Source organism: Seriola dumerili, unplaced genomic scaffold (genome assembly GCF_002260705.1).
Source record: "Seriola dumerili isolate Sdu_G_001 unplaced genomic scaffold, Sdu_1.0 BDQW01000091.1, whole genome shotgun sequence".
Taxonomy (NCBI): domain Eukaryota; kingdom Metazoa; phylum Chordata; class Actinopteri; order Carangiformes; family Carangidae; genus Seriola; species Seriola dumerili.
The window spans coordinates 5,468,708-5,477,093 of NW_019174346.1; positions in this window are offsets into that span (position 1 = coordinate 5,468,708).

Consider the following 8,386-nt stretch of genomic DNA (forward strand, 5'->3'; position numbering starts at 1 on the left):
AAAAAGAGAGAGATATCCACACGGCTTGTTTGTGTTCACGCTTTGTGCAGCACATTGTCGTTCCACCTGGGCCCGTATAAATAAAGCTTTGCTTTGCTTTGGTTTTGTACTGTGTTGCTAAATTTTGGATTTTAAGTGAGAAACAAGAACCTCAAATTCTGGAGTTGAGTGCAAGAAGCCAGCATGGGTATTAATATCTTCAACTATAAAATTTTTACTATCATCCAGTTTCAACCTATGCAGCCATGTTACAAACTGCAGATATAAATAACTAAAAAATCCAACATGAGGGAGGTAATAAATTGCAGCCACTATATTACAGTTTGTAGTTCATCACCTCACTCATCATTGATCTCTACGTTATAATAATTATCACATTATTGACTTTTGTCATAATAGAGCAAAGAAGATGCACATTCATCCTTATTCACAACAAGAAAACAGTGTCTAGTGCACCGCCAAATGTGGCTGTGGTAACATTATGAGGGAACAGTAAGTTAGGATTGTTGGAGAAATGTGTCATGTTAAAACATTATTATACCACTATGCTGAATAAAAGAAGATACGACACTTACAGTATACATGACCGGAACACAAATCAGTAAAACTAAGCACACAAAGGAAGGATCTAAGCATCTAAGGAAATATCATGAGTCTTAGAGGAAGGAAAGTTGTTTGTCAGTTTGTCTGCGTTCTCCCCGAGAGCCTTTCAGATGGCCTTGTCAACAACAATACATCACCGGAGTCTCCGGCAGCAGTGGCACACACTAGAGTTCTCTCTCCCTCTTCGTATGCTGGGGATCTATACTATATGTGCCTGACTTGGGAAAAACCTACACAGTTGAGAAGAAATGGCGTCTCTTACCAGTGTGAAGCAGAACAGGATTCAGTGTTTGAAGGTCCGTGCCCAAAGACAAATGGAGCCAAATGGGAGACAAGCCTCTGGGAAATGCACAAACACACTTTCACACGGCAGCCCTGCGTCCATTCAACACACATGCACCCCTAACACGCCCCTGTGATTAAAGGCTATATCAGGCCCCATGCTGTCCACAGCCCAATGGCCTAATCTCTAGTTTCAAATCCCTCACATAATGCCAAGTAGATGCAGTGAGACCATCACTGTCGCAATCGAGAAAGAAGCTCAGGACCCGTAAACGAACTCAAGGGCTGCCTTATGTGTTTGGCAATATAATGATAATGACCTGATAGACATGAAGTAATCACTAAGTGTTAGGTTCACCTCCAGAGACTCTCCTCAGCTGAGAGAGACTCATTTGTTGAGATCTAATATTTTGCGTTCTTAATTCATGCAAGAAATACACAGGATTCCCATTAGGGTTTGTCCACATGTTATCAAATGTGTTTTCATTGTGTTTCAAAGTCTGGACACAAGTTGAAGGGCTGAGGGCTTCAAGTCCTAGAAAACTTCTAATCCTGTGTCTGCAGTGTTTCTATGTGTGTAGGCAAATAGAGCCAATAAAGGCGTTAAATTATATCTATGATAAAAAAGTAAAAACCATTAGACTATAGCCATGACTGCGCATTGTCATCCAGCAGTACACATGACTGGAGTGGCAGTGGTTAGCACTCACAGCAAGAAAGTTTGAACCCCCAGCTTGTGTTGTATATTCCTCACACCTGTGTTGGTTTCCCTCTGGAACCTACCAGCTGTCCTCCACAAATCCAAAGACATGCAGGTAGGCAGCTGATGACCTTGTGAGGCCTGTGATAGAACTGGCGACCTGTTGGTACCCCGCTTCGAGCCAGTGTCAGCTTTGGATGCGCTGCCAGCCCCCCAGCAACCCGCACAAACAGTAGAGCAGTTAGCTAATGGATGGAGTATTACAGTGGATGAGACCCATGTTAAAACAGCGGTGGTTCCCAGCTGACGGATAGCTGCACAGACGTGAGAAGATACTTGAGGAAATGATTATAGTTTCACTCTGACCGAAATGATGCCAATAAATCTCTAAATGCAAAACCTTCTTATTACTGTGGGCCAATTCTTTTTTTATCCTTCTCTGAGGATAAACATAAGTTAAGAATCATTTAAGGTTCCAGCTCTCATGCCCCCCGGGGGTGGTCACCTGGTGAAGAGGTTGAAAATGAAAATAACATTATCATAATTAATTACGATGTCACGCTCAATGTTAATCTCCTCTTGAAAAGCCCCCCTCACACTCCATTCCTCTCCAGGTACAGTGTCTACAACCTTCTCCTGCCCTGCGGGCCTTTAGTCTCATGCCCAGAAGATTGAGAGAGAGCGACCTGTCATCGGTTGTGTTACGTGATCCGCGGGCTCCACTGCAGAATGTAGGTCAGAGGAAAATGGTAGGACAATGGGAGCACTGCAACAAAGATGCGTATGGGCTTCTATTTGTACTCGCTCAGGAGGGAAAATTCAGAGAGTGCGAGCTTTTATAACCATGCCAAAATATCTTGTGTAGGCTTCATTACCTGGCAGCAAAAGGATGTGTACATATGTGGGATGCAAAAGGGATTCAGAGATATAACATGTCGGAGGTGTGCTGCCCCCTGAGGACTCACAGGGGATGGGATCGTGTTTAATAAAAAAGGGAGGAAAAGAGAAAGATCTAAGATTGAAAGCAGCGAAGAGAGCGTGGGATACCAGACTTTTAAATCCTGTTTAGGTCAATTAAAAAGCCGCAGAGTATTACTATTGGCCCATGAGATTTCAAGCTGGCATAGCATGCTGATGGTTGAGTGGACATCGAGCTTCCAGAGCCCAGTCGAAAAGGGCCTGATTCAACAGGTTTTGCCACGAGGCTCGATGGGTATTAGGAGTACGACCGGTGAGGCTTCGCATCATTTGGTTCTTATTGTAGAAATACATTGTTAACAATGATATGTTCATTGTGTGCATTGTCATGATTTATACTTTTGTTAGATAATTAGTCTTTATATTGGCTGAGGATTTCGCTTACTAGTCAGATAGAGTACTGGCCAACTGTGTAGTTGTGATGGAATACTAGGTGGTCGGGTTGTTGTATGTATAGTGGAAATGATGAACACTGGTGTAATTTTGTAAGTGTTGCAAGGTGGGTGTGTCGGATGGTAGTTCACTGAGAGGGCATGCCAGAGAGGTCGTATTTCGAGGAGGCCTGACCTGAGTGTTGCCCAACGTGTATGCACCAGAGTTAACACAGCATTCACAGCACTGGAAGCCGCCCAGTTCAAAACCACACATCTGGATTCTTGGCTGGTGAGCAGTTGGGGATTAAGTGTCTTGTTGAAGGGAGCCTCAGCGTGGTGTTGGCGCTTCCTCTTGAGAGGCTCATTGTAGCTCAGCTGCCTTCATAACCCGAGAAACACCCCTCTAAAAAACGTTATGGCTGCATATTTTAATTGCAATGTCTGCTGGCTGCTGCTAGCTTGCCGAGCTGGGCTGGGGCCATAGGATTCTGACGTTCCCTGCTAGCGGAACAGTGCTGGGCTGCACAGGTCAGAGGTGGCTGGTGTGGTCAACAGACGGGCCTTGTTGGGGGCAGGTTTGAATATGAGTTTCGAGTTGTGATGATCTTTCCTTGAAAATTAAGTTACTAATGCGTACTTAAACAATCAAACCTGACTGAGCCATTTGAAGCGTCTCATGGCTGCAAAAATATTCCCAGGGTGCACTGGTTGCCACTGGTGGGTTTTTCAGGAAGCCAGCCAACGGGTGTTTTACATGCTCGGGGGCAAGTGGTGGTCGTTGGCCGATGGAGGAATCAATGTCTTCCGGCTTGAGGTGGGTCGAGGCAATTCAGGAGACGTGGAGTTGTGGTGGAGTTGGGTGTTGATGTTAGTTTTTAGAAGGGTGTGGAACTGAATCATCTAGAAGTCGTCAGAAGGATCCGGCCTGAGTTGGTGCAGCGGGCAAAGGGGGCTGCCGGCTGGAAATCAGGGGTACTGAGCCTTGGTGTTTTACATTTTGAATCACATATTGCGATTCTGGATGTAAACCAGGAAAAAAAAGAGTGGAAGAAAGAAGAGTGGAAGCTCCAATTCAAAGTCACAAGCGTCATGGGTATAATTCCAGTTCTTATGTGGTATTGAGAGATCGACAGGTCTCTTCTGTAAGCAAAGGCAGCAGGTCTCGCCAGAAAGGCGCCGACTGAGTCACTGGGGTGCAAAAGCCTTTTGGGTGAGCACAGGCCAGGCTGTGAGTAAGAGAACAGTCTCGCGGTGCGAGTTACAGGTGCAGGTAAGGAGTCCAGCTGACCAGTGACATCTGGTTCAAGAGGGACAAAACTGGTAAGAGAAGAGTGTTAAGTTCCATGGGGGGAGGCCGCGAAGAGCGAACGGCTATCTGGATGTTCCGGTGGCCGACCGTGATCGTGAGGGGCTGGAAGAGAGAGATGGCGAACTGTGGCTAGCTTCAAGAGCACTCACAACAGTGAGAAAAGAGGGAAAAGAGAAGTAATGGGTCGAAGCGAAGGGAGGGAATAGAGAAAGAAAAAAAAGGAGGCACTGGATGTGGGAGGTCCAGAGAACTTCATGCGAGGGAAGGATTGTGGAGAAGGGCATTGATGAGCCGTCGGTTGGGTAAGGGAGAGGGGCCACACTACTCAAGAGTAGCAAAACCAGGAGGCGATCAACGAGGTTGCCGGAGGAAGGAGTTGGATCAGAGCTGAAGACCAAGCAGTTGGCCAGCGAGAAATCCCGTGAAGAGAGTCGTAGCATGCGAACGAGGGGAGAGGCAGGAGAACCGAGAGAAGAGAGGAGCTAGGAACAGGCTCAAAACGTTGCTGATGCCAGGAAACCCAAAACACCACAGAAAGATTGCCCACTGGCAGGTGCGAAATGGGACATCGAAGGTGCAGAAGCAAGAAGAACCGCTTCCGCAAAGAGGACTATGGAGGATACTGGACATGGTGGCGAGTGTTTGAAGTCGAGACAGGGAGAAGTTCACGGTTCAGCTCCAGGTGGATGAAGAACAAAAACAGAGGCTCTCCAAGAAGAACTGGAGAAGACTGAGTGCTTCATGCCAAGAGTAACCCACGAGGTATGAGAGCCAGATGTTCTCACAGTCAGACAGCAGGCTGAAGAACCTTCGAGGCTTGAGCTTGAGAAGGAAATCAAGAGCTTATATGTCTGACGAGGTGGTGTCAGAGGACCTGCTCCTGGAGCAAAAATCTGAAGGGTTGAGCGAGAACGTCTCCTTACGAAAGGATGGTGGGGAGGAGAGTTTGTCAGACTTAGGGCAGCAGGTGGGAGAGGCGGGGAGGAGGGAAAAAGGGAAGAGGGCTGGACAACGGTCTGTTCAACTATTCGCATGGTAGGCTCAAGCGGTAGAGCTCTGCTACAGAGCCCATGGAGAACAACCGAGTCTTGCCGCCCAAAAGATCATCAAGCAGCGATGCAGAGGCGAGAGAGATCAGGAAGACGCGCGTGAAGCCATCGACAGACGTGATGGTTAGTCTGGAGGAGAATCCATGAGGTGGGGAAAGATGCCGAAGGCTTTCAGTCTGGAAGAAAAGCGTTTTGCCACTTTTCCTTCATTTCACCTGGATGCAAAGTTTTTTTGAAGGATGAGATAGAGTAGCTTTCACATTATAGAGGATGAATATTTAATGTGTAACGGATTTCCTGTGAGTGTTGAGCATTAGTTTGTTGGCTGAAAACGATGAAAAGAAAGAACCAAACGATCTCAGCACTAAGGTGAGAACTAGAGTTCGGCCGCGCGTTGTTGGTTGGGTGATGGAGCTGGTTTCGCGCGGACTCAGACTAGGTTTCAGATTTGACATCCGGTAGAGTTAGTCAGCATGGCATATATGAAGGATGAAGGGGTGGGAGACATGGGGTGGTGGTTGTGAGAAATTGTCATTGGTCGAGTTTGGCGTGTGTGAAGTCCTAGAGTTATGGCTAAAGAGTGTTTTCTGAGGTCACCGTGACCTGACCTTTGACCATCCAAGTTCTGTTATGTTTGCAAAAGATATGCTAGAAAGAAATGTATTGTGGTCCATTGCTGTTTTGTGCTGGTGCTAGGAACCAGTTCATGGGATAGCATACTGTGAGTGTGGTTGCATGGTGGAGAGGTGATGAGTGATGGCGGAGGGGGGGGTGGTCGGGTGTGGGTGGGTGGTGGAGTATGTAAGGTGGTGTGGTATCTGAGCAGGTGGCACCGAGGCTCGTCTCGCCCGATGGCCACGATAGGTAAGAGCAGAAGTGAGCGGATGGACTGTTGGGTACTGGAGGTGGCGCGGTTGTGCGCTGCCGCGTCGTACTGGGGGAGCGTGTCCAGGAGTACAGGAGGGTTGTTGTGAAGTCACCGAGGACTGCGAGCAGGCCTGCAATTGTAATCACTGAATGAAGTGGCCACTCATGATGAATGCAGAGTGATGGCAATGATTAAGACGTAGTGCTGTGTTGTGTGCTGGTTGATAGTTCGCGATAGCGTCTGAGATGGAGGTGACCTTCACAAGTCAAACGAGGAGTCGACGACTATCACGGGGAGAGAAGTAGTTGGTAAACTGGTTTGTAACTTTACGAGGTGGGCGCAAGGAGGAGCGAGACGCGGACGCGGAGGCAGCCGTGAGCCAGGTGACCTTGTAAGTGGACACAAGACAGAATCGACTGGGCAGGATGAGAGGATGGGGAGTGAAGGACGGAGGTGTGCTGGGTCGCAGTTACCGGAGTGTTGTTGCGGTGTGCTACGTATTGTGGCGAGCGCGGGGAGCGTGTGATGGGTGTGGATCTACGCAGCGCCGGGAGGGTGGAGTCGATAAGTGTCGAGGAGCAACATGACCGGAGTCGTGCGCGCTGTCGCTCTGAGTGATCTATGGAGCCGTGGCAGTAGCCGCTGGACCGGTACGATCCGTGCGTGCGCGCTGTGAGGGCTGTAGTTGTCTTACAGTCGTTCAGTGTATAGCAATGCGGTGGAACGAGCGATTAGCTGCTGGGAGCGTGGGATGATTGCACAGTCGCTTCCCAGCGTTGGGTTAGGTGGCAGGGTGTGGTCACGAGGGAGCTGGAGCAGGTGTGATGTAGTGCAAACGAGCGAGGATGTAGGGCCGTGAAGCGTGAATTAGGTGAAAGGGTGGCTCCCTAGCCGCTGCCATACTCATCTGCTAGCGGTGAGATAGAGGCACATTGAATCGCTGTGCTGGGAGCGCGGATTTGCGCAGAAGAGCAGATATATGGCTGTAGTGTGGCGGTGCGTGGGAGGTGGGTATATAGCTTATGAAGTAGGGATAGTGGCGGAGCGAGAATTGTAATTTATTGGACATGTTTTAGATGCATCTCCATAATGTTAAATCCTCTACATGTGCTTAATAGATTTGATTGATATCGTCCTCCTCAGGTGGTCTTGGAGATAGATATAAAAGACACATATATTTGAGAATAGCTGGTGCATCGGAAATCTTATATTAGATGCATAAATTTTATCAGTGCAGCAACAAGTTATTCCTGAAAATTTAAATTAAATGCTTGTAATTCCTTCTTGGTGTGGGAGTCTGAATATAAATATGATCCATCACAGTCCCTTTCCTGTAGATGATACAAGCATGCAATGAGTTACTTTAGCGAGGAGAGCTCTGCTGCTGTGGCTGCTGCTGCTGTGAGTGTAAAGTTTGACGCTCCAGTCTCGGGCAAAAGTAACAATTCTCATTCATTCAAGCGCATGTTCATAGCCAAAAGGGGGATGGGACAGCTACACCTTTGGACCCTTCTTCCAACTGCCGCCAATTTACCCAAGCCCCCCCCCAAAGTGGGGGTAGTTTGGTGGAGAAGGGTGAGGATAGCGGGAAGGAGCTATGCACGGGGCTCGAAACGTGGGTGGTGGGTGGTTTCGCGGCCTGGGTTGAGCGATGCGGGCGGTGGCCGGCGGCCCCAGTCGCGGCATGGGGGGGACCTGCGATGCGGTGAGCGAGTGCCACGCCAGGACGTCATGAGGAATGCTCGGCACCCGCCGATAGAGGGCTATGACCGTGATGCCGCAGGAATATAGTCGACGACTTTGTGGTGTATCGACGGGTATGGGGGGAGGTTATAGAGCTGCGCGGGTTTGGGTGTAGAGCACTTGGAGAATACCTATTGGTAATTGTAGTGGGAAGATCTGTAAGTGGAGTGATGGAACTGGGATGCGCGCGCGGCAGGCATAGGCTTAGAGTAGGATGGACGAAATAAATGAGTGAAATATGCGCAGTTTAGTCCAGGCTCTTGTGGGAATTTATGAATGACCTCTTTGGTTCGTGCCCCCTGGTGTCTGGAGACGCGAGATGAGGTAGGTGGCGTGGAGAAGCGTAGCGCGATGAGCGGTAGATCTGTACCGCGTGGACTCGGCGATGCCAGTAGGCTATATCACCTGGTTTGGTGAATCGTGATTATTAAGTGGCGGCTTGTCACCCTTAGTTTGAATTACAGGAACGTTCCGCTTAAA